This window comes from Malaclemys terrapin, chromosome 1 (assembly GCF_027887155.1).
Source record: "Malaclemys terrapin pileata isolate rMalTer1 chromosome 1, rMalTer1.hap1, whole genome shotgun sequence".
NCBI classification, from domain to species: Eukaryota; Metazoa; Chordata; order Testudines; family Emydidae; genus Malaclemys; species Malaclemys terrapin.
This window is the reverse complement of record NC_071505.1, coordinates 191,201,389-191,228,151: the sequence shown is the minus strand read 5'-3', so window position 1 is coordinate 191,228,151 and position 26,763 is coordinate 191,201,389.

The window sequence follows — 26,763 nt, the reverse complement described above, 5'->3', positions numbered from 1 at the left end:
CTCGTGATGATTTATTATATTTATTGTGGTTAGCATCCAAAAGTCCTAGCCAGGATCAGGGACTCAGTGTGCTAGGTGATGCACAAACATCATAGGGGGAGAAGTTTTCTGTCCCAAAGAGCTTAAAATCTAATTTAATTCAAAAGGTTGCAAGTGAGAGTGACCTCTTCTTTCCCTCTCTCCTATTGTCTGTCAAAGATAACCACACAATCATAGTATTGTTATGCACTACCTAAGGCGGTAAGGTCTAGGCTACATAGGCTAGCTCTGTGCATGAGGCTAGTTTTGTGCATTAAATGCTTAGACATGCTAATTAACAATATCTATTGATTTATCTATGGTGCTCATCAGGTCCCTATTACTGTGGTATCTGAGAGCTGCACAATCTACTGTACTTATCCTCACAACAACCCTATGAAGTAAAGTACAAATAGCCCCATTTTACAGACGAGGAACTGAGGCACAAAGGGCCAGATTTCAAAGGTGATTAGGCACCTTAAAGATGCAGATAGGTGCTTAGTGAGATTTTCAAAAGTGCCTCAGTACCTAATTTCCTGAAAACCTTTAAAAAGCTGGCTGTTAAGTGACTTGCCCAAAGTCACAGAGGAAAACTGTGGTGGAGAAGGGAATTGAAACCAGGTTTCCCATTCCCAGACTTGCCCCCTAACCACTGGCTCATCCAACTGGAGTTCATAAATAAAAGATTTTTTGATATGACTACAAATGTTGTAGAGGTTGAAAGTGAAATGCATTCTGACAGTCTGTGGCAGTGTAATGGAACCCCAGACACAGCACCACACTGGACCAAATGATCCCTTCTAAAGTAAAAACGCCCTTAAGGCATAAATTACCATTAGCTGCAATGGGAACTTAATAAGGAATGAGAAAAGACAGCAGGATTGGGCCATAAATGAGGACATTCATTTCTACTCGCAGTCGTTTTCAACCTTTCCCATAGAGGGGGGGTCTTCTTCCCATCTAGCAATATGGGAAGGCCAGAGTGGTCACAACTGTCTGACATGTATTTGCAAACACCAGGTTGAGAACCTCTGAATTGTGTGTGTATATATGTATCCCGTGACCAACTTCGCCATAGGGGCATAATTTCATGATGTTTCAATGGGCAGTTTTTAATTCTGGCAGTGCCTGTCTCCTCTCCTCGGGGACTCTCATTTTACAGATGGGGAACTGAGGCACGAGGAGGCTAAGTGACTTGCCCAAGGTCACACACACAGTCTATGGCAGAACAGTTAATTGAAGCAGCATCTCCCTCATCCCAGGCCTGTGCCCCAAACACAGAGCCATCCTTCCTTCCAACTCCTGGCTCAGAGTATTGAAAAATAAAACAACCAAGAACACGGTTCTTAATTTCATAGGTTCCCCCCATTAATTTTAATAATACAATATAGTGTTTCTATCCTTTTTATTGTATAGTTTTCCAAACTATACAAAGCTCCTGGATTTGCAAATCTCTTGTGCCAGAGATTTCTGGTTTGTGGTGAGAGTTTTTATATTCATTAGTGTCCTCCCCAGTTTCAATCTATATAGAGCATATATATTTTTAATAAGACACCATAGTTAATGTCTCCCTTATACCCAAGCTGTGCAATATTTCTAAAAACAATTAAATGATTTGGCATTAATCGAAATAATGTTACTATCGTAAACTGCTAATCTAAGGGGCAATGACTCTCTCTTCCACTATTAGGTGAGTTGCTGAAAATCTACAGAATGTTACTCAAGGATACAGTGTGTTTTCTGAATTTTAATTTCTCAGGACCAATATAATCATTAGAGTCAACAGTTACATTTTTATATTCTTTTTCAATGGTTTTAAGGACCTTCAAAATCCATTTTGAATTTTCAGGAGGAAAGAGACAGAGCTTTATCCTTGAAGCTTGGAGATATTCCCCAAAAGCCTTTGTTTGCCCTAATATTCCATAATGTTAGGCTTTTAGTGTCAATAACCCATTAGTAATCAAGAGATGTATCATTTATTAATTATGCTCCATATTAATATTTAATCTTTTGGGTTGCTGAGCGTATTTCTAAATCTACTTTTTAATTACATTTAAAAAAAATAAATCTTCAAGGCAACCATTATAAAAGTAATTTTTCTGCACATTATGATTTCAATTACTTTGAAACAGCTGTTTGTGAACTCTTGTACTGGTACTGTACTTGGTAATGTGGCCATCTCAGCTCATGCAAGCTCTTCATTCATTTGAAAGCTAATTGAATATTAGCGCAAGGGGAGCGTTGCAAAGAATTTCCTAAGAGTGCTGAAGTAGTTGGGAATTAAAATTGGAAATATGATGTCCACTGCTTGCTATCTCTCACTGGTGCCTGAATGGGCGGGCAGGGGTCCATGGCTCCCCCACTTTTTAACAGAAGAAACATAAGTGTAGAATTCATGTCCATCACAGATTCCCTTCCCCCCATTCCCCCGCAGAATACTAGATTCTGCCAAGGAGGCACTGCAATTACACCTTTCATCCAGCAGGGGCTGCTATGGTGCCAGAATTGAGCACAGCTAGCTCACTGCTGGAGCAGCCAGCAGCAGAGAGGGAGGGGGCACTTTGGCCTTGGACCCAAACTTCTACATAGGTTCTGGTGCCCTTACCATCCCCTGCTTTGCAAGGAAACAGTAGCTGATTGTGGACAATGAGCTGCATCTAAGCTGAAGCAGAGTTCCTAACTTGGCATTATTCTATACAGAGGTATTTAAAGAGATCGCATTGTCTTTGACATTAGCAACCACCCTTAGAGGCAAGTGGATACAAGGCTGGATTCCTTAGCCTTTAAAATAGACATAGCCAGTAGAGAATTCTCAGTTGCCATAAAACTGGAGGATGCAGCTCTGCCACTTCCTGCACCAGCCACCCACAACCCAGCATAAGCAGAAGGAGGTAGGACAGGGTCGGGTAGGGTGGGTGGAATGGAGCTCTGCAATGCCCGGTCTTCAAGTAGTGTAAGGTCCCTGATCTTGTGAAGCTCTAACTTGCACTGGGGTTGTGTGGCTGACAATCAGGGAGCTGCAATTTGCTCCCTGTGCTCCCCAGCCTCCACTGGACCTAGGTGTTTAACTCTAAGGATCTGAGTTCTGTGCACAACAGTACCTGAAATTGCTTGTTTTTTTTCTCCACAATATTACATTTAAGTTTTATTATGATAACTATCATAGTAGCACCTAGAAGCTCCACTCATGGACCAGGACCCCATTGTGGTAGGTGCTGTACTCAGAACAAAAAGATGGTCCCTGCCCCAGAGAGTTGAACGTCTAATAAATAATTTCAGTGACAACCACCGCTTCAGCTGAGCAGTTTGTTTAATGTGCTCCTTGAACTTGTGTATAGGATTTTCCAGTAACAGTCTGTGCACCACAGAGATTGGGAACGTTTTCAGTTTTCAAAATTTTGATGAAATTTCAAAATTCTAAATTTAAAAAAATTGGGATTTTAAAATTTAATTTTCACAATTTTTTTGTTTTCCAGCCAGTTCTAGTGCATCAATCATCATGCATTACTGACTGCTTGCCCACAAAATGTTAAACACAAAATGTTTAACTTCAGTAGTGCCCCGACCAAGGAGATTAGCCACAAGTGGTTAACGTCAAAAGGAATATTTCCCCAAATTGGGAAAATATAGTTTGATAAATCATCTGTAGAAACTCACTTCTTGCTCACTTACCTTTCTGTCCTTCACTTTTCTGGCCATAGATTTTTGCCTAGTGTCCCTTTACGTCCCTTATCAATTGTCTACAATTCCTAGCTTCTGATTTATATTCATTACTATCAACTTCCCCTTTCTTCCATTTGTTGTATACTACTCTCTTTTTATTTTTTAGCTACCTTCATTCCCCCTCTAAACCAGGTCATTTTTTAAAAACAATATGGCCTTCTTCCTTGATTGTGGCTTTTTGGACATCTGTTAATGTGTTATTAAACAATTATGAAGGATGGCACTTGTTAGGCCTCAGCTGGAGTACTGCGTCCAATTTTGATCACAAATGTATAGAAAGGATTTAGAGAAACTGGAAAGGATTCAGACGAGAGTGACAAAGATGATCAAAGGGATGGAATGCAAGCCATATGAGCAAAGGCTGAAGGAACTGGGTATGTTTAGTTTGGAAAAGAGGAGATTAAGGAGGGACATGATAGAGGTCTTCAAATACTTGAAAAGCTGTCATAAAAAAGATGGAGAAAAGTTGTTCTCTCTTGCCTCAGAGGGCAGGACAAGAGGCAATGGGTTCAAACTACAGCATAGGAGATTTAGATTAAATCTCAGGAAAAAAATCCCAACTATAGGACAATGGAACAGACTGCCTAGGGAGGTTGTGAAAGCTCCTTCACTGGAGGTTTTCTAAAGGAGGCTGGATAGCCATCTGTCTTGGATGGTATCGGTCCAACATATCCTGCATCTTGGTAGGTGGTTAGACTAGTTAGCCCTTGCGGTCCCTTCTAACTCTGTGGGTCTATGATTTTTGCCATACTTTAAATTCATAATGATTTCAAGAGGTATTCTAACCTATATAAGGTTCTTATATTTATGCACATTTATCAAATTCAGATTAAATGTGGCCTTGTGATCTTACTGTATATATACTTAAGACAACTGTTTCTGAAATTGTCATTTTGTTTGGTTAAACAAAATTAAGCATCCCAGATGAGACAGCTTCTGGAAACTGGATCATTTTATGATCTGGAAAAGATTGTGCTTTGTGGGAGTCAGGACTCCTGTGTTTAGTTATCAGCTATTAACTTTCTGTGCCTCATTTTCCCCATCTGGGTCTAAGAACTTACAGCAGTTGCAAGGCTTAAGTCATTAGAGCAGGGACCGGCAACCTTTGGCCCGCGGCCCACCGGGGTAAGCACCCTGGTGGGTTGGGCCGGTTTGTTTACCTGCCTCGTCTGCAGGTTCGGCTGATCGCAGCTCCCACTGGCCACGGTTCACTGCTCCAGGCCAATGGGGGCTGCGGGAAGTGGCGGCCAGCACATCCCTCGGCCCGCGCCCGCCAGGTTGCCGATCCCTGCATTAGGGTAATGTGATAATGATGTTGGGAAAGTGCCAGGGAAGCAACTGAGCACCCCTTCTGCAGCAAAGAGGGGAGAACAAGTGCTTGGGCTGAGCCCTGGCAACTCTAGGCTTGGCAGTTCATAGCTCCGTCACCTCTGAGCTTGCCATGTCAGTTATGAAAGTAAAAAAAAAAAAAAAAAATAGCTTGGCCCCCGGCACCTCTTTCATTACAAATTAAGCACTGGGGAGAGCCACACATGGAGGATGCTTCCACATGTAAATAAAAGGGGTATTGTCTGAAAGACTGGGCAGATGGAACGTCCCTGAGCTCTCCAGGAGAAAGGATTCTATATGATTGTTAACTTATCTCTAGATTGTCTTCTTCTAATGATTACTGTTAATGCTCTTTGTACCTGAAACAGGAAAAAAGATCTCAGTACTTAACTTTCATTGCATATATGATTAAACTGAAAGTTGATTTGTACATTAAGCAGTGCAATAACAGCTTCCCTGACTCGTCACAAGACATTAAAGGAATGAAGCAGATCAAAAAGACAATCTGTTATAAAAGAACACTAATCAATGCTGAGAACATTGGGGTATAAATTATTCATATTTGTTATAAACTACTCAAACCTTTTAGAAATTAACAGTATATATGGCACTGTAAGTTGGAAACAAAAGATGGGCTGTCTCACCTCGGAAGTTCTAATATAAGTGTGCTGCATCTTGCAGTGTCCCAGCAAACCGAGCATTGAGACGCTCGTTTCAGTGGATTATAAGAAATAAATCACTGAAAGGCCCTGCATCTGATAGAACCTGATCCCCATTCCTTGTTGTGTATTCTTCTTTTACCACACATTAATTTTTAATCCAACCATTTCAAAATAAAGTCATAATGTGAGTCATAAATCACAAAACAGTGGCAATAAACCACTTTGTTCTATATTAGCTGGGTACAGAGGATACTTAAGCATTTCCACCATTAGCAAGGTCTATGTGAGCATTCGCCATACAACATTTCCTCTATTACTTCTACTTTAAATTGTGGAAATGTGGGAAACAAAGCCAGTTCCAATCAACTGGGGGATGCTATTTGTTCTCTAATTGAATGATCATATTCAAATGGGTGAAGATTTTAGCAGTTTTCTGACAACTGCAATGTATTTTACTCTGCTTTATCAAATAATGAGAGTCTCACAATTTGCAGTGAATGACCCCTCCCCCAACCAATCAATAATCCCCCTTCCACACTCCCACCAACTACAACTGAAATGGAAAATAGACAGAGGGGAAAAGTAACTCACATCCGGAATGGTTGAGAGTGAATACATACCATTTGTTTATACTTAGTACATCTAGATTGACCTTTCAGGCTCAGCCTTGTGTAAGGGGGAGGAGCCCTATGAAGGAATTATAACTCAGAATTACAATTCCTTTGCCGCTGTTTCCTTACTCCTGGGGGGGAGTAGATTACGGCAGTCTTTTACTGGATTCATCTCAGCTCTACTGGCTGGCATGCCAAGGCTCTGCCCCATTCCCAATTTCTTTCCTCCCCCTCCCTGCCCTACAATAGACCTAAGCATGGGCCTATTTTTACCTAGTGGTCTGGTCCCACCCACAAAACCAGCTCTACAGAGACTTCAAAATTTATGGACAGGAAACCCAAAGCAAAGTAAGACCCTGGGTCAGAGCCCCACATCTCCCAGACAGAGTCCCTCTAGTCTGTTTGTTGGATTTGGGCTCACTACCCTGCCAGTCAGTAGCTTTTTAGTTTCTTTCCTCTTTCATAAATACCTTTATATTCACCATTTTGTATTTCTAGAAACAGGACACCAATTAACTATAAATGATACAATGAAAATGCATTGGTGCAAAATTACAAATATGTAAATTAAGCCCGCCAGCAATTTTTCTTCTCTCCTTTAGGGGGAGCAGACTTTTTTCCCCTTTGTCATCTCGCTCTGGGACTTACACCCCATTGCCCAGCCTGATAAACAAAAATATCAGTTTTGTTATTTTAATTTTTATTCAGTCAATTTCCACTTTGGGGGATTCCGTTAGGCTCATCTACAATGCTAGCGATGCACTGATGAAGGGAGAGTAGAGTAAATCTGAGTTGTACTGTGCAATTGGTTTTCCATGCTGCTCTGAAATCCATATTGCCCAGCTTAAAATACTTGCCATTGTATAAAACAATATTCTGGACTATTGAGGACTGGAATGCAGGAATCCAAAGACAGGTCAGATAACAAACAATGGAGGAGTTCTAAGAGGAGATTGGAGACAATGTTAGGCAAAGAAATAATCTAGCTAGAAGGGTTATAAGATATTATGTTTATTTATTATTAGCAAGCATTGCATGGAAAGGACTGTTCATGAATAAGTAAGAATTCACTTTGATGATGCGGGACAGATTGTAGTGGTAGATGGTTATGGATAAGAAAGAGAATCTTAGGACCAGATCTTTCTCTTTATATGTTAAAGGCATTACAGGAAAGTGTATTGCAAATTTAGAATGGGGAGCTGTTTAGAAGAGTTTAAGAAGGTAGGATCCATAAAGACTGCTCCACAGATTTCTGGTCTTGAGCACAGGCAGATCTTGGCTATGCAACTCTCTTGGCTCCATCTTAGCGTGAGCAGTTTTTGGGCCCTAGATACCCAAATATATTTCCCTGTATAAAAATCAACACAGTAGCTTACAGTGATAAATGCATTGTGAGTTATGAGAGCATCCAAAGGGAGCATGCTGCTTAGAATGGCTCATCCCCTTCCCTGGCCAGGACCCTACTTAGTTGCAAGGAACTGAGCAACATAGAATCATAAAATATTAGGGTTGGAAGAGACCTCAGGAGGTCATCTAGTCCAACCCCCTGCTCAAAGCAGGACCAATCCCCTGCTCAAAGCAGGATAAAACATGATAGTAATCAGTGAGTGGACACATGCAGCTACATGGGATTGTGGCTAATGGGCTGGATTCTCTGATCTGCTAAGGCCATAGATTGGCCAGAGTGGTATAAATGGGAATAGCAGGGTTAAATTCCCGTGCACCGCGCCTTCATTAATCTCCTATCTGAGAAGTGCACTGAGAGCACACTGAGCTGCTTAATTTGTTCAGGTTATTTAAACGGGCTATTATGGAATAGCTTTGTGTTAGTGTCAGAGCTGATCTACGTATGTCTAATCCTGTTATGCACGTAAGCAGGCTGGATTCTGTAGTTCACTTGGGCAATAAACTGGCCATAAAGTCCCAAGAGGGAATCCCCCGTCTACTCTAGATGCCCTGAAAACCTGGCATAAGGGGGAGCAGCAGACATGTCAAGGGTGGGATGGGGGTGTGTGGTGGAGCTTAGCTCAGGACTCATGATCATCTCCTGCGCTGTTATGTGCACAGCATACACAGAGAAGTTAGATAATGTCATACTCTTGCTGGCAGGTTGCAGTGTAATGCTCTTTATTTCTTAAAATTCAGAACGATAACACACAAGAACCCCAAAACAGACAGAGAGGAAACAAGCTGCTTACCTGGGCAGCGAGGCGTAACTCACCATACCTCGCTTTAAACTGGGCTTTTCCAGACTTGCTCTGCTTGCACTCTGCCCTGTACAGCCCCCTAGCCTGCAAGCGGAACCAGAAATCCCCCTCTGCCACCTTTCCCACCCACGCAAACTCACTCTGGCAGTGATAGCTTGCAATTCCAACAGTCCTCAATACACCACATGAGTTTGCACGAGTGGCGGAAGTTAGAGTACACCCTGTGCTGTTTCCATGGGGTAGGGTGACCAGATGTCCCAATATCTAGTTGTTTGTCCCGTGTCCTGACTGATGTACGGTTGGGATGCCATTTGTCCCAATATTTTGGCATGGGGCTGGAGTGGATTGATCACCCTAGCTGGCAGGCTCCCGCACAGCTTCCGGGAAGCAGCCGGCAGGACCCTGTGGCCTCTAGACACAGGGGCAGCAAGGGGGAGTCTCTGCATGCTGCACCCGACACCGGCTCCGTCGCAGCCAATGGGGCTGCGGGGGTGGGGCCTGCAATCGTGGTTAGCCAGGGAGAGACCTGCCAGCTGCTTCCTGGGAACTGCCCCAGGTAAGCACTGCCGGGACCCCACCTCCGCCCCAGGCAGGTCCTTCTGGCTCCAAGGGTCAGGGGCAGCCAGGGGAGCTCTGCAAACTGCTTGCGCTATGCAAACCCTTCCCCCACAGCTCCCATTGGCGTGATTCCCACCAATGGGAGCTGCGGAGCTGCTGCTAGTGGCGGGCGCAGCACATGGAGACCCCCTGGCTGCCCCTGACCCTAGGATTCAGAGGGACCTGCCGGCCATTTTCCGGGAGCTGCCCAAGGTAAGCCCTGCTGGGACCCCACCCCCGCACCTCCTTCCCCTGCCCCAGCCCTTAGATGAGGAGGCGAGCAGTGGGCGGGGGTCGGCCAGGGGCAATGGGGCATACATGGCATGATCAGACGCACACTAGTCTTCCTGACCCTGTGCTGCCAGCATGCCCCTTCCTGTTGGGGCCTGGCCCATGCTGCACCACACAGCTCCCCCACTCAGCACTCCCTGGACTCGCTATGCCCTGCGCCCCCACAACCCTTCCATCACAAATGCATAGTGCCCTGCACACCACCACCCCTGCCCAGTGCCCTCCCAGCCCCACCACAACTGCTCAGCACCCCACACAGAACACCTCCACTCCCTAGTTCCCCAATACACACAGATCTCCCCCTCCCCCACTATCCAGTGCCTTTCCCCACGGCCCTACCACCACAACTACACGGTGCCCCACACAGACCCTTACTGCCCAGCACCCCGACACAAACAGATCTCCCCACTGCCCAGCGCTCCTCCCAACAGGCCCCCCACTGCCTAGCACCCCGAAACACACAAACCTCCTCCACTACCCAGTGGCCCTCCACCCCATCACAGCCCAGCACCCCCCCCCCGATCTCCTAGACACTCACTGCCCCACACACTGCCCCCTCTCCTGGCCACACTCACTGTCCCTGCTGGGAGGTGAGGTGACTGTCAGCTGGGCTGAGCCAGCAGCACTCAGATCATGCACCCCTGCCCCGTGGCTTTTGCCGGGGGCTGGAGCTGGGGCCATGAACCCCTCGCAGGGGCAGCAGCAGCAGGGTTCTGTATGCTGCCCTCGCAGCTTCCTAGGGCTGTGTGCCCCCCACCCCCATGGCTCCGGTCAGGGCTGTGTGTCTGTGGCTTGCCCCTCCCCATGTGTCCTGATACTTTACTCTTGCGATCTGGTCACCCTACCAGATGTGGGGCCATGCAGCTGAGAATCAGGGAACCACAGCTGGCTCTCTGCAGTCGCCACTGTCCCCTACATCTGAGGGCAGCTTTGACCATAGATGAGAACTGGAGCCAATGGCTACAGTTAGGATCCATAATAGATGCAGTTAGGAACAGAACCCAGGGTTACACGTATCCTCTTGACATGTAGCACAGCCCTGGTGCAGTAGGGATTGGCTCCAAGGCCCACTGAAGTCACTGAGAATACTGCCATTGACTTCATTGGGTTTTGGATCAGGCTTGAGGTACACAACATTATAAGGTTATTTTCTCTCATTGCTCTGAGTTAGGGGTTACAAAATTTAAAATGTACAACATAAAGTTATCAAATAAATGACAATTATTTATTCATTAGACTATGCTCTGGAACCATTAGCAAAGTTTTTTTTTTAAATGTAAACATTGAAATATTGATTAAAATGCAAGTGAGTGCATATTGACTTCACAAAACTCCAAAGCGTCTCATAACGTGGATCAGCATAACCAGATTCCTTTCTATGCCTGTTACCCTCACCTCTTGTTAAAGCTGTTTAAGCACCATTACCACTTAATATGAAGCAGGAAACAATTACAGTGAATAGGTCTATGCACAGTTCCGATGTTCAAGCAGATTATTTTTAAAAATATATATTTTTAAGATAACAGTTTTGATAATGATTGCAGGAAGGAAATATATTAGCAATTAAAGCAACGTGTTTTAGCACAACAAGCAATAAACTGCTTAACACTGAGCCCCTGTGAATTAAAAGCCGGAACAGCATTGGACAAAAGTCAAGGTTACGCTGACACATTTATTTCTCAGTAAATGAAGACTGTTTAGTTTTAATGCATTTGTGGTTAGCAATTGTTGCTAAAGATCAATGTAAATTCATTTTGAACTCGTAAGTAATGCTTTAATGAGACTTCTAACAGCATGCTTTCACACCTTACAGCTTCTTACCTTTAAAATGCCTAAAGGTGAACCGATTTTTCCTGGCATCTGATGATACACAAATAATATTGTGCCATATTTTATGGGGTCTGTTTGATGTGTATTTGATTGATGGAGTTGCTATTTGATTTTTAACAGCTACAGTACTTAACCATGTATTCACCCCAGAGTGTGATATTGTTCTTCTCATATTCAACCTTAACTTTGATTTCAGAGAAAAGTTAAATTATTCCTTTTATACTATTGCATAAAATAATTTATGCAGACTATAATTTGCCACAAACCTCTGATGCCTTCCATGACCTAAACCATTTGCAAAGCAGAAATTTGCTGATCTGGTTTTATAAATATACTTATCTTTTCCCCCTCTTCTTAATATAAAGCCCTATTCAATTCCCACTTAAGTCAGTAGGAGTCTTTCTGCTGACCTTTAACAGGGGTCAAATCAATCCCATACATGGTGGTATACTATAAAGAGTTCATTGGTGTGAGTTCGGGATGGCTCCTTTACTCACAAGAGACAAAGCCAGGAGTGAGTTGTACAGGTCATCCCAAAGCACTGTCAACGAAATCTTCATAACATCATCCTGTACGCTGTATATAACATACATTTCACAGAGATGTATGAGACTTTCAAAAATACTCTTTCATATGAATCTCTTTGTAAAGCAAACGGCTTTAGGTTTTGATTCAGCAAAGTACTTAAGCACATGCTTACCTTTAAGCACATGAGGAGCTCCATTGACTTCAGTGTGTTTGCATACCTTATAGAATCAGGTCATTAGTTACTACAGGTATGTCTACAGAGCATGTAGCAGTGAGCCTTTCTGTCCAGGTTGATAGACTTGGGCTAGCAGGGCTCATGCTAACACTCTAAAAATAGCTGGGTAGGCATTGGTTTGATGTTGAGTCTTGGGCTTTGAAGCCCACCCTCTGTCTAGGCTTCAGAACCCGAGATCCAGCTGGAGCCACAACTTCCAAGCGCTACCTATAACAGCTATTTTTAGAGTATTAGCGTGAGCCTCGGCAACCCATCTTCTCAATCTGGGCTGGGAGGCTTGCTGCCACGGGCTCTATGGACATACCCTAAGAGTCCAACTGTACAAAGCTGAGAGAGAAGAAATTTAAATCTCCTAAATGTTAAGTTTCAGAGTAACAGCCGTGTTAGTCTGTATCCGCAAAAAGAAGAACAGGAGTACTTGTGGCACCTTAGAGACTAACAAATTTATTAGAGCATAAGCTTTCGTGGACTACAGCCCACTTCTTCGGATGCATATAGAATGGAACATATAATGAGGAGATATATATACACACATACAGAGAGCATAAACAGGTGGGAGTTGTCTTACCAACTCTGAGAGGCCAATTAATTAAAAAAAAAAAAAAAAAAAAAAAAAAACTTTTGAAGTGATAATCAAGCTAGCCGAGTACAGACAGTGTGATAAGAAGTGTGAGAGTACTTACAAGGGGAGATAGTCAACGTTTGTAATGGCTCAGCCATTCCCAGTCCTTATTCAAACCGGAGTTGATTGTGTCTAGTTTGCATATCAATTCTAGCTCTGTAGTCTCTCTTTGGAGTCTGTTTTTGAAGTTTTTCTGTTGTAATATAGCCACCCGCAGGTCTGTCACTGAATGACCAGACAGGTTAAAGTGTTCTCCCACTGGTTTTTGAGTATTTTGATTCCTGATGTCAGATTTGTGTCCATTAATTCTTTTGCGTAGAGACTGTCCGGTTTGGCCAATGTACATGGCAGAGGGGCATTGCTGGCACATGATGGCATAGATCACATTGGTAGATGTGCAGGTGAACGAGCCCCTGATGGTATGGCTGATGTGATTAGGTCCTATGATGATGTCACTTGAATAGATATGTGGACAGAGTTGGCATCGCGGTTTGTTACAAGGATAGGTTCCTGGGTTAGTGGTTTTGTTCAGTGATGTGTGGTTGCTGGTGAGTATTTGCTTTAGGTTGGGGGGTTGTCTGTAAGCGAGGACAGGTCTGTCTCCCAAGATCTGTGAGAGTAAAGGATCATCTTTCAGGATAGGTTGTAGATCTCTGATGTTGCGCTGGAGAGGTTTTAGTTGGGGGCTGAAGGTGACAGCTAGTGGTGTTCTGTTATTTTCTTTGTTGGGCCTGTCTTGTAGGAGGTGACTTCTGGGTACTCGTCTGGCTCTGTCAATCTGTTTTTTCACTTCAGCAGGTGGGTATTGTAGTTTTAAGAATGCTTGATAGAGATCTTGTAGGTGCTTGTCTCTATCCGAGGGATTGGAGCAAATGCGGTTATATCTTAGAGCTTGGCTGTAGACAATGGATCGTGTGGTGTGTCCTGGATGGAAGCTGGAGGCATGTAGGTAAGTGTAGCGGTCAGTAGGTTTCCGGTATAGGGTGGTATTGATGTGACCATCGCTTATTAGCACAGTAGTGTCCAGGAAATGGACCGCTTGTGTGGATTGATCTAGGCTGAGGTTGATGGTGGGATGGAAATTATTGAAATCATGGTGAAATTCCTCAAGGGCTTCTTTTCCATGGGTCCAGATGATGAAGATGTCATCAATGTAGCGCAAGTAGAGTAGGGGCGTTAGGGGACGAGAGCTAAGGAAGCGTTGTTCTAAGTCAGCCATAAAAATGTTGGCATATTGTGGGGCCATGCGGGTACCCATAGCAGTGCCGCTGACTTGAAGGTATATATTGTCCCCAAATGTGAAATAGTTGTGGGTGAGGACAAAATCACAAAGTTCAGCCACCAGGTTAGCTGTGACATTATCAGGGATACTGTTCCTGATAGCTTGTAGTCCATCTTTGTGTGGAATATTGGTGTAGAGGGCTTCTACGTCCATAGTGGCCAGGATGGTGTTTTCTGGAAGATCACCGATGGATTGTAGTTTCCTCAGGAAGTCAGTGGTGTCTCGAAGATAGCTGGGAGTGCTGGTAGCGTAGGGTCTTAGGACAGAGTCTACATAACCAGACAAGCCTGATGTTAGGGTGCCAATGCCTGAGATGATGGGGCGTCCAGGATATCCAGGTTTATGGATCTTGGGTAGCAAATAGAATACCCCTGGTCGGGGTTCTAGGCATGTGTCTGTACGGATTTGTTCCTGTGCTTTGTCAGGGAGTTTTTTTAGCAGATGGTGTAGTTTCTTTAGGTAATCCTCAGTGGGATCAGAGGATAATGGCCTGTAGAATGTGGTGTTAGAGAGCTGTCTAGCAGCCTCCTGGTCATATTCCAATTTATTCATGATGACGACAGCACCTCCTTTGTCAGCCTTTTTGATTATGATGTCAGGGTTGTTTCTGAGGCTGTAGATGGCGTTGTGTTCAGCATGGCTGAGGTTATGTGGCAAGTGATGTTGCTTTTCCACAATTTCAGCCTTTGCACGTCGACGGAAGCAATCTATGTAGAAATCCAGTCTGTTGTTTCGACCGTCCGGAGGAGTCCATGCAGAATCCTTTTTTTTGTAGTGCTGGTAGGGAGGATTCTGTGGGTTAGTATGCTGTTCAGAGGTATGTTGGAAATATTCTTTGAGTCGGAGACGTCGAAAGTAGGATTCTAGGTCACCGCAGAACTGTATCATATTCATGGGTCTGGAGGGACAAAAGGAGAGGCCCCGAGATAGGACAGACTCTTCTGCTGGGCTAAGAGTATAGCTGGAAAGATTAACAATATTGCTGGGTGGGTTAAGGGAACTACTGTTGTGGCTGCTTGTGGCATGTAGCAGTTTAGATAGTTTAGTGTCCTTTTTCCTTTGTAGAGAGGCAAAGTTTGTCTTGTAAATGGCTTGTCTAGTTTTTGTAAAGTCTATCCATGAGGAAGTTTGTGTGGAAGGTTGGTTTCTTATGAGAGTATCCAGTTCTGAGAGCTCATTCTTAATCTTTCCCTGTTTGCTGTATAGGATGCTGATCAGGTGGTTTCGCAGTTTCTTTGAGAGTGTGTGACACAGTCTCTCAGCATAGTCTGTGTGATATGTAGATTGTAATGGATTTTTTACCTTTAGTCCTTTTGGTATGATGTCCATCTGCTTGCATTTGGAAAGGAAGATTACTCGGCTAGCTTGATTATCACTTCAAAAGTTTTTTTTTTTTTTTTTTTTTTTTTTTAATTAATTGGCCTCTCAGAGTTGGTAAGACAACTCCCACCTGTTTATGCTCTCTGTATGTGTGTATATATATCTCCTCATTATATGTTCCATTCTATATGCATCCGAAGAAGTGGGCTGTAGTCCACGAAAGCTTATGCTCTAATAAATTTGTTAGTCTCTAAGGTGCCACAAGTACTCCTGTTCTTCTTTTTGCTAAATGTTAAGAAACCTCAAATAACTTGCACATCATAATATAATTTCAAAACCTGACATCGCAGGCCCTTTCAGGTCTTGACATAAGCACATTGCCAGTTGGCTACATGGGATTATTCCTTTCCTAATGGTATAAAGATCCTGTTTCTAGCCCTGATAGGTTGCAAGATATTGAACCTTAAACTTATCAGTTGTCTGGGGCTGAATAGTTTCTATCCTTGACTGCAAACCAATGTAATTTGGGGGAAGAAATTGCAGTGTGGGAGAAATAAAGAAACCTTTCTCTGGCACTGGTCTATGGTGAAATGAATGGCTGTTTTTTTAATAATTCCTAATGGACAGGAATATATGGCTCAAAACTGACCTCGTTGGCCGTTGCAGAAGAAGGGCCAAGGTGATAAGGAGATGAAACTCCTCTCCAAGGCCCTGACTCAGGAAGACACTTAACTTGTAGTCATTGGGACTTAAGAACATGCTTAAGCATGTGTTTAAATACTTTGCTGAACAGGTATGCTGTGCTGAACTGGGGCTATAGGGCCTGATTCAAAGCTCATAGAAGTCTATGGAAAGACTCCCCATTGCCTTCAGTGAACTTTAGATTAGGCCCTTTTTCCTGGCATCCAGAATAGGGTTGAGGAGCACTGGCAAAGTGATGATACTTCTTCTGTGGATAAAAAAGGACTTCAGACTCTATGGCTGCCAATTTGCCATCTTCCATGAATATCAGAATTCATTGTTACATTTTTAAAAAAACTATGGCCCTCAGCTGAAGCTTTCTTATCAGATATGTTTTAGAGATGGGTACAAAGAAAAGGTATCTGGATAAGGGCGTACATCAACTTGTCTTTGCCTTTTAGGAAAGGGAACATAAAACAAGTCATAAAATGAAAATCTTTATATGCAGTTGCCACCCATTCAAAATTGCCTGTTAGCTGCTAGCAGAATTTCTCCTTAAACTTGTGGCTGCATGTGGTTGACAAAGAAGATGTATGTCTCTCAGGGTTGTGGGTTTTTTTTTTTTTTTACCACTACTCATCACCATAGTATGAGTGGCTTCCATGTCAAACAGATTGGTCACAGTGAAGTCCTTAGTAGACTCCATGGAGTCTCTGGCTCTTCTCCCTTTTTGGGTTATAGAAAGCTCAGCTTCAGGTAAGATCTTTTTTTTGTGGATGGGAGGGAGGGTGAGGAGGAAGCTAATTCTGTGAGTGTAATTTTAATTGTGGTGGGAATGCAATTAAGAAGGTTTTGCAGTGTGTCTTAAAAGTGTTGAGCCTTTTAGATAGAGGAGCTGGAGAGGACTGCCTCCTTCGATGACTTTGACCTGTTTGTAGACAGACTCACTAAAGATCTGTCTGCAGAAATTGTATCTGGGAGGAAGGGAACTCAGGAGAACACACCGACTGCTCACAGAACGACTCTGTGGAGATATAACAACAACACAGGAGGGAACCCAGGAGAAGGAACATCAGTTGCTGCTATGACCCAAGAGCAGCATCCAGGATCCAGAAGCTCTACCGGTCAAACCACCCTAAGGCTGTGAGAGAGATCCTCAATGGGCCCTCATCCTACTGCGCAATCCCATCCAAGAGACTATTCTCGTACTTCCAGGGGGTGTTCAACTGCTTAGCTCAGAACAATGCACAGTGTCCAGGGTGCCTTCATCCTCTACCCCACGTTGTCTGTGCAGGAGACCTGGAAGAAGACTTTACATCACTGGAAGTAGAGACCAGACTTACCAAAACCAAAACCAAAGCCCAAGGAAAAGATGGCATCCGCTACAACTTCCTGAAAAAACGAGACACCAGTTGCCTGGTATTAACTGCCATTTTCAACAAATCCAAATGGTTCCGCCATACTCCCAGCTCCTGGAAGAAGTCTATGATTGTGGTCATCTACACAAAAGGTTAGCAAGATGATCCCAACAGCTGGAGACCCATCTCTCTCTGTTCCACCATGTACAAAGTGTATGGCAGCTGCCTCGCGGCTAGATCACAGACTAGTCGGTGAACGGAGGAGCCATCAGATCCATCCAGAAAGGCTTCATGTCATGTGAAGATTGCTATGAACACAACTTTGTCCTTCAGACTGCCATCCACATGGCCAGGAGGGCACAGAGACCTGGCTAATGCTTTTAGATTGATTGCCCCATGGTACATTTTTTTCCACGCTGCAAGTGTTTGGGATGCCTGAAAACTTTCTCCAACTGCTCCAGGAGCTCTATGAGGGCTGCACCACTACCATCTGCTTCATGGAAGGAGAGATGCCTGAAATTCCTATCCATAGTAGTGTGAAGCAAGGCTGTCCCTTCAGCCCCACTGTTTTCAACTTAGTCATGGAGCTGCTCATTCAAGCCATCTCCAGCGGGCTAGGTGGTTTTGAACTGTATGGCAGCAGCGTGAATATCCTGGCCTACGCAGACAACCCTGAGTGTCTCCAAGAAATGCTCGACATCACCAACCAGGCTGCCAACTGGATGGGACTCTTCTTCAATGCTAGGAAGTGCGCATCCCTGTATATTGATGGCAGTAGATGGGACTTGGTCCAGGCGACACCTTTTCAGATCCAGGGTGAACCTATGATCTTCCTTGAGGAGGGGCAAGCATACCAACATCTCAGCATGCCCAAAGGTTTCTGCATCCAGTAGACACCTGAGGATACCATCGCGGAGATTCTAGGAGATGTGGCCAGGATCGACTCCTCCCTACTGACACCATGGCAGAAGATTAAGCCTTGAACACCTTCCTGATCCCCCCCGTATCTCATTTGTCCTGACAGGATCTGCCGTGGTGCAAGTACCTCTGAACAAGCCAGACAACACCATCAGGCAATTGGTGAAGAAGTGGATATTCTTCCCCAGAGAACCAGCAATGAACTGGTGTACATCTTGCACAGGCAGGGCGGTGCCAATGTCCCTCATACGGGTGATCTGTGTGATGTTGCAGTGATCACTTACGCCTTACGCCTCCTGACGTGCCAGGACAACATGGTGATGTCATCAAGAAGTGAATCACCAGGACCCCTTCCGACCAAAATGTCGCCACCTACCTTAGTGGCTCGCTGGAAGTGAATTTGGAAGAGACGGGGAAAACTTTGTTTCGTTTTGGACTTGGGCTCACAAAGCTACACGATGACTGGAAAACCTGAAGCTGAAGCCAGACTAGGGCAAGGCGTTTGAGGTGACGTGCAAGTGGGACACCAGCAACCACTTCCTCCCTGGGGACAGCTTCACCCGATTTGCCGACTGGAGGTTCATTCAAAAGGCCCGGCTCAACTGTGTTCTGCTAAACGGAGCTGTCCGCCATGGGAATCGGGACAAGTGATGCAGGAAGTGTGGCTATGCCAATGAGACACTACCCCACATCCTGTGTAGCTGCAAGCCCCATTCCAGAGCCTGGAAGCGGTGACACAATGCCATCCAATATGGCCTGGTCAGAGCCACCCCACCACCCATAGGGAAGGTTGCCGTGAATGCCACCATGCCCGGAATGGACAGCCAACTGTGACTGGACATCGATATCACCAACGAGGACCGGAAGAAGATCATCATGGTGGATGTCACAGTGCTGTTTGAGAACAGGACCCCGGCCTTCCACCATGCTCGAGCTCGAAAGGTGGAAAAATACACCCCTTTGGCCAAAACCTTGAGTGCTAGGGGTTACCAGGTTCAGACATACGCGCTGATCGTCGGAGCCTTGGACGCATGGGACCTCAGTAATGAGCGAGTGTTGAGAGAATGCGGAATCGGTCAACGCTATGCTTGGCTGATGTGGCAACTCATGGTGTTGGACGCCATCAGGTGGTTGAGGGACCTCTACATAGAACACATCACCGAACATCAGCAATACCAGGAGGGATGAGCTGGAGTGCTGATGAAAAGTGCAGTCAGGAAAGTAACTGAAATACTTTCCTCATGGACTGTATTTTCTAAATGGACAACCTACCTTAATTCTTAATTACTGAGGGACAATCTCCACTCATTGATATATTTTGCTTTCCACAACCAAATCTCTGTAGAACTTGTCATGAGTAATGCACCCGAATACTTGGATGCTAATATCGAAACTGTATTCTTAAATTTATTCACCTAAATTTGGGTTATTGCTGATTATGTACTATATGTATCATATGATTTGTAAAAACAAACTTTGTATTTGTGGATAATCTAAGCACTATACCCAGATGTACAGACACTCTTTTCTCAACCTATGTATTATATAATTTTAACGTTAGCTTTAATAAAAAATTTGAATCCATAAGGCCAAATTCTGGCCTCAGATCCAAAGTGCCAGACTCACAGATGTCTTAAATTTGTCTATTCTTAACTGCAAAACCATTGCTATCCTGCCATCCTTAAAAAAGGTGGATTTCCAAGTCTGTGTGACCTCTGTGATTGTAAAGGCAGAGCTTCAAAGAGGAGAACGGTTTGAACAAAAATGTACGATTGGTTTAGCATACTGCAGAAGCCCTCTGTGTGTTAAACACCAGACCTTGCAAGGTGCTGAGAACCATCAACACCTACTCACTTGCTCAGGATTTTGTAGGTCTGGGCCTTTAGGGCCTGATTCAGCAAAGCACTTAAGCCACATGCTTAACTTTAAGCACATAGCTAAGTTGATTCCTGTTCAGCAAAGCACTTAGGCACATGCTTATGTCACACTCGCATCAATGTACATGCTTAAATACTTTGCTGAATAGGGTTTTTTTCCTGAATTGGTGGGGTGGGAGGAGAAGAGAAGCACTTAAGCAGATGGCTAAGAGCTTCGTTGATTTGGACCATACTGAGCATCCTTTGTTGAATCAACTTATGCAATTGAGCTGTCTCATGTATGTGACCAACAGGGAGCTAGGTTTTTTCACCCACGAAAGCTTATGCCCAAATAAATCTGTTAGACTTTAAGGTGCCACTGGACTCCTTGTTGTTTTTGTGGATACGGCTACCCCCTGACAGGGAGCTATACGGCTACCGTGTGATTGTAAATGTATCTTTCATTTAAATCAGAGATCCAAAAGCAAATGGTAGCATACAGTATATGGATTTATGACATTCCCTGAAGGATTTTGGCACAATAAACCAATGAATGGATTACAAATAGGCCTCTAAACTGTTTGCTGGAATTTGCAGGAAATGAATCAATTCCTGTTTTACTACTTGATCACTTCTTTCTCTGGATATTATGGCACGAGCTGACTGACATGCATAAAATGCTTCTGCGGCTCTATCCATACTTTCATCTGTGTCTGAAGAACCGTACTTGTTTTTCTCAGACCAAAAGTCAAAATAGGAGAGATTAGAATCTCTTTTCTCGATTAATGTATTGTGAAGTATGTTAGAAAATATATTTGCAATGCAAATGAACATTACTTAGATTTGTTATCTGTGTTGCGCTAGCATTCAGGGGGCCCAATCAGGATCTGAGCTCCATTGCACTAGGTGCTGTATAAACACTTAGGCTGGGTTTAAACTACCCGCCTGAATCGGCGGGTAGAAATCGACCTCTCGGGGATCGATTTATCACGTCCCGTTGGGACGCGACAATCGATCCCCGAATCGACGCTCTTACTCCACCAGCGGAGGTGGGAGTAAGCGCCGTCGACGGGAAGCCGCAGAGGTCGATTTTGCCGCCGTCCTCACAGCGGGGTAAGTCGGCTGCGATACGTCGAATTCAGCTACGCTATTCACGTAGCTGAATTTGCATATCTTAAATCGACTCCCCCCTGTAGTGTAGATGTAGCCTAAGGAAGACACAGTCCTTGCCCCCAGAGAGTTTGCCATCTAGTCTAAGGCCTTGTCTACACATAAAAGTTATACTAGTTTAATTAAAACCAGTTTTTGAACCCCTTTAGTAAAACATTGAACATTCTTAAACTGGTTTACATCAAGCTTGTATTGAAGCTTTGTATGTAGCCACGACCTAAGACAAGACATAACAAGTATGTAACAAACTACAGGAAGAAAGAGAGGAGAGAGATAAGTTAATAAAGTCATGGGGCTGCACAGGTTAGTAGGTGCACAACGTGGTGGCTCCAGATTATTTTTTAAATTTCCTATCAAACCACAACACCTCAAACCGCCTAATATTTGCCCGTTCTTTAAAAAAAAAAAAAAAAAAAAAAAAAAGGCCATATACTCATTTTCTTACTTCTTGCCAAACTAATCACCAGGAACCTCCCCCCTGTCACATGCCCGTCACCTCCAGACTCTTGCCCGAGTGAATTTGGGGTGGGAAAGGTTTCAAGCAATGAGCTCTTTGCCATTACTGTGGTGGCTGCTGGCGGGAGGGGGAGGAGGAGGAGAATGTGGCTAGCACTTCCTGCCAGGAGATGTTCTGGGTAGCTTTCGAGCCTTAAAAGGGTGCAGAACCATAGCTGTGTTGGTAGAACTGGGGTGTGAGGGGCATTAGCTACTGCTTTCTGAGGTACAGCATTGATTAGCACGCTCCCCACATAGAACCACCAACCTCTGACTCCCTGTCCCTCAGGAAGTTTACTCGCTTGGGGGCCATGACTGGACCCTTGGGGTACTTGTAGTATTCAGCTTTTATCCCTTTTAAAAATCCAAATTCCAGGCTAGATTTTTGAAAGAGAGATTTGAGGAATTAAGCTCTTCCTAGACACAGAAGGCAGCGTTACCTTGCAATTGTCAAATACAGCAGTCTGTTGAACAGTAATCACATTCAGCAACCACAAGATGCATTCAGGGAATTGGTGCTGTCAGGATTTGATATTAGTACTCAGTGTCATAGCTATAATAATTAATACGTAATGATAATGCAAATACAAATGAAATTAGTAATGCAATTACTATTAATACTGTGCAAGCATACATAATTACTTATACTGCACCCACAATGTAGGGACATGTTTCAAAGCATGTCTCTTTTCATCGGATAATGATATGCAAGTTATTAGATAACTTATACAGGTAATTAGATTCATTGTGCACGGTCCAGCAGTCTTTCAAGAAATATAGTAATAATGTATCCAGGGTCACATCCTGCAGCCCCACTCAGGCAAAAGTCCCATTGACACCAAGAGCTGGGATTTTGAAAAGAGATGAAAGGAGGCAGGTTCCCAGATCCAAAATCCCAGGCTCAGACATAAGGACTGCAGGATTTGACCCTATGAATATATTCTTTTGTTATTCTGAATAACTCCAGCAAATATAGTAAATGTTCCAGCAGGTCACTTAAATTAATGCAAAGTGTCCAACAAGAGAGTAGACTAAATGAAAATAGTGGCTCTCTGCAGTGAATACAGATACAGCAAAGAAAGTAGGCAGCAATGGAAAGTCCATGAAATTTTAATACGTTAGTCATTAAAGTACACCATTCATTTATAATACTACATAATAAGGAAGTCCAAGTACAGTAGTATATGATTTGCTGTTCCTAATGGTCTTCTCATAAATCTCTCAGCCTCTGTGATTATGATCAGTTCTTCCTTACCTTCCATGATAGTTAGGTATCAATTTATGACATCAGCAGAGTGGAAATATCAGATAATGTAATGTGATAAAATATAGATACTGATTTTAAGAAATCAGTGAGTCTTCTTCACTCTCCTATAGGAGAGCTACAGAAGAGCAGTCTAATTACTTCAGTACATTAAAAACTACTGGAACATAATGGAATATGGAATAATTTAATAAAAATAGGCAGAAAACACTTGTAATTGTATGAAAAGGTCATGGAAATCATCAATTTAGATGAATATAAGGAATATGACTTAAAACTTCCAGTAAAATTATCTCCTGGAGATTATTTGAACCACAAAAAAGTGGTTTGCATTTCCAGCTTAATAGCTAAAGACACAATGCCATACTGTGCTTGGCTTGTAAGATTTCAAAGCATAACTTTCCTAATTGGAACTTCTCAGATGTGCAGCATGTATGTTCATTTAAAGTAATATACCTGCTGCTGGAAAATATAACTGCCTACAACCTAATTAAATAGAGGCTATACTCATGCTTTTTGATTGGTGCATATGCATTTCTTCACAGGACTGAAATGCCAATTCATCTCCTTAAAAGAAAAGCAAAGGAAAACTGAACTGCTCTCAATTTCCAGTTCTGTGAAGGATAATTTGCAGCTCTGGAATAAAAAACCATCCTCAGTACCCGGGAGTAACCCAGTTCCACCAGGCAAAATAATTAATTTTCCTTTGCAGTTTAGTCCTGATTGATACCAGAGTCTTTATTTAGGACATCAGGATGCAGGAAAAAAATCTACTCATTTGGAAAGTGACAGAGTATTTTGAGCTTTTTCCACAAAGTGAGAGATGAAAGGGAAAGGTAAGGAAAAATATGTATACTGGTGCTTAGCAGGGCAGATTAAGGCATAGGCATTATGGGTCCACTCCTAGGACCGTCAGTCCCAGAGACGTGATTGCATCACAATATCAGATTTTATTTTTTAAAAAGTAAGTTTCTAGCCCTCATGGTTTCAAAGAAAAGCACACCCCCCCAAATACAACCCAGGCAGCAATTGTAACCTATGCAGGGTTTAGTCTGCAATGAGTCTGAAACAATAGCTTTAAAAAGGTGATCTGCCCCATGCATCTCAATGTGTTGCTAACACCAAGACCCACTTCCTGGGGTGAGGGACCCTGACAACATTAGTCCAGCAGAGGATTGTGCATGTGTGTGGCAGGAGAGGAAGAGTGCAGTGGGCCTGGCTCACTTACCTACCCAAGCAGATACACGTTAACAGCTGAAGTAAATGCTGGGGGCACCCTTGCTCCCATGCCCCCTGCCTCTTTGTGTGGAGAAGGGACCCTGACTTTTGGGGGGAGAAGGCAGCTCCATACTGCTGCCCCTGCCTCTTTGGGATGGGAGGAGGAGTCCCCTACCCCTTAGCACCAGCACTGCAATGGCAAGGCAGGGCCACAGAACCATTTGCATCTCCATGTTGCAGAGTGCCTGCAGTCTGATGTAGCATGGACATATCTTTGTAGTAGAGAGTGTTTGTCTAACCAAGAACCCAACTGATGAAATTGCCTGTGTCTGGAAGGGGCAGTTATCTCCATAAACCCACATAGCTAGGTCTTTATACAAAGGAAATATCTTCTCGACATCAAACTGGAAAAAATCAGACTGAAAATCCTCATTCTATAAGCTGCAAGTTTGAGTTTAATGCGGCAGAACAGAAATAGCTGAACATAGCTTGATAATTAGCTGAAAAATAATGAATTTACATTCACAGTTTACGACTTAATAATGCAGGTCTTGTTTTCCCTTAAACTATGACTTAAGGGGCGTAATGGGGTATAATTCAAGGCAGAATTTGGCCCCAAATCTGAAAATCTTTGAGACTTTTGAGTCAGTTGCTCATCGAGTGAAAAGTCTACCTTGGGAAAAACAGGTCTGAAAAATCGGAAATATTTAGGACAAGGAAGGTAGTTGCCAGCCTAGACTATATCAGGGTTACGATCAGTATTGAGAAATCTTCTGTTATGAAAGATATTGGACCTTGTTTTCCTCCAGATTCATTGGTGTAAATCAGTGAATTTATCCTATCCCAAAGAGAAGGATCAGGCTACTGTATATGCTTCTCCTTTAAAAGGTGAATCGACTGTGGGTTTATCACATCTCTGAATTTGTAAACTGGCCATTTTATCCAATTCACAGAAGTGCAAAGGAAACTTGATCAAGTCATATAAAACAACAGTGTAAAAAAGACAACTCGTTATGGATCAGGAGATGGAAGAAAACTAGGACCTGTAATAATGGTTCAGTTTTAAAATGGATAATGTTTTCTGCACCTAACATTAAAGTGACATTCATTTTTATTCTTATTAGCAAAGACCAAATCTAAGGGCTGGATATTCGGCTGCTAAATCTCTAGTGAGACCCCTAAATAAATGGCCTTGTTTTCAGAAATGCTGAGAAACCATCAGCTTCCTCAGCAATGCCTCTTTGTGATGGCAGCTTTTTCTTCCCTTCTCCCTGCACCCTTTGGGGCACTGTTTGTCCCCAGGGGATTAGGGATGGAGCAGTCCTTCACTCCCCTGGATACAAGTTCTGCCTGACTCGGCCAGAGTCCACACAAGAGCTCAGGAAGCTCCTTGTCCCCTCCCCAACTGTGCACTGACGTAAGGTCCAGGCAAAATCTGGCCCTAAAACAGTGCCTGTTCTTTCTTTTTCAGGATACGCTCAACAATTAATTTAATATGTAACCACCTCGTTCCTTTGCACTGACAGAGAGCAAGTATTCCAGTAACAACAACAGTAACAGTAGCACCATACATTAATATCACACGCAGAACATTATGTTAAAAGAACATAATTAAGGTTGCAAAGTTGAAAGCACTCAAAAGTTAGGAAATGCCAGAATGAAGTTTGCCTGTGCAATCTTAATTCATTCCCCTTGTGTGACTGCATTTTGAAACGGTCTTAATTACATGATCACATAATATTTTTCCCACAGGACCCCTGCCGCATTCGGTGCACAGGGTGGATGGGGCTCACTGAATGAGACGCTTTTCAATATTTTGTTTTATCTTCTTTGTTCAACATGTAGCCCCAGCCCTTATTAACTGTACACTATGAAAACCCTGCTTTGAAGATAGAATTATTGATTTCCTTGTGGGGTGCTCTCTGGTACTCATCAGTGTAGTAGCTGAGTGTTTTAGAAACACGCAACTTTGATTTTGGCATTTTTGAACTTTTAAGTACTTTACTTCCCAATCTTAATGTTCTTTTAACGTGGATTTTTGTGTGTACTTCACTAGGTTTTTAGAGAAGCCAACTGAAAAAAAAACAAAAATTCCATCACGTGGCATCATATTGATGCCCACATGAATCACCAGCAGGATTAGAACTTTCAGATCCATCACACAGACCTTTGCCACTTGAGCTAACGGATTCACTGATAGCTGTAGTAGGTTTTCATCTTCTATGTGGACCAGGACAAGTGGGGGATGAGAGACACATTTTGCCAGTGTGTTTCACAGCTATTTGCTGACAGCAGAGGAATGGTTGGACTCAAGAATTTTGTGCACAGACTCTTCTGTCCTTTCCCCCCCAAGCTTGACCCCTTTCTGCCTGTGCCCTCCAACCTGTCCCTGTCTCAGTCCTGTCTCTTTCCCCAGCCCAGGTCTTGTCCCTGTCCCATTCTCCTTGCCTTCCCAGTCCAAGTCCCAGTCTCTATTCCTCAGGTTTCATCCCAGTTCCAATCTCCTTACCCAGCCAGTCCTCGTTTGCCTCTCTGGGCTCACTCTGAG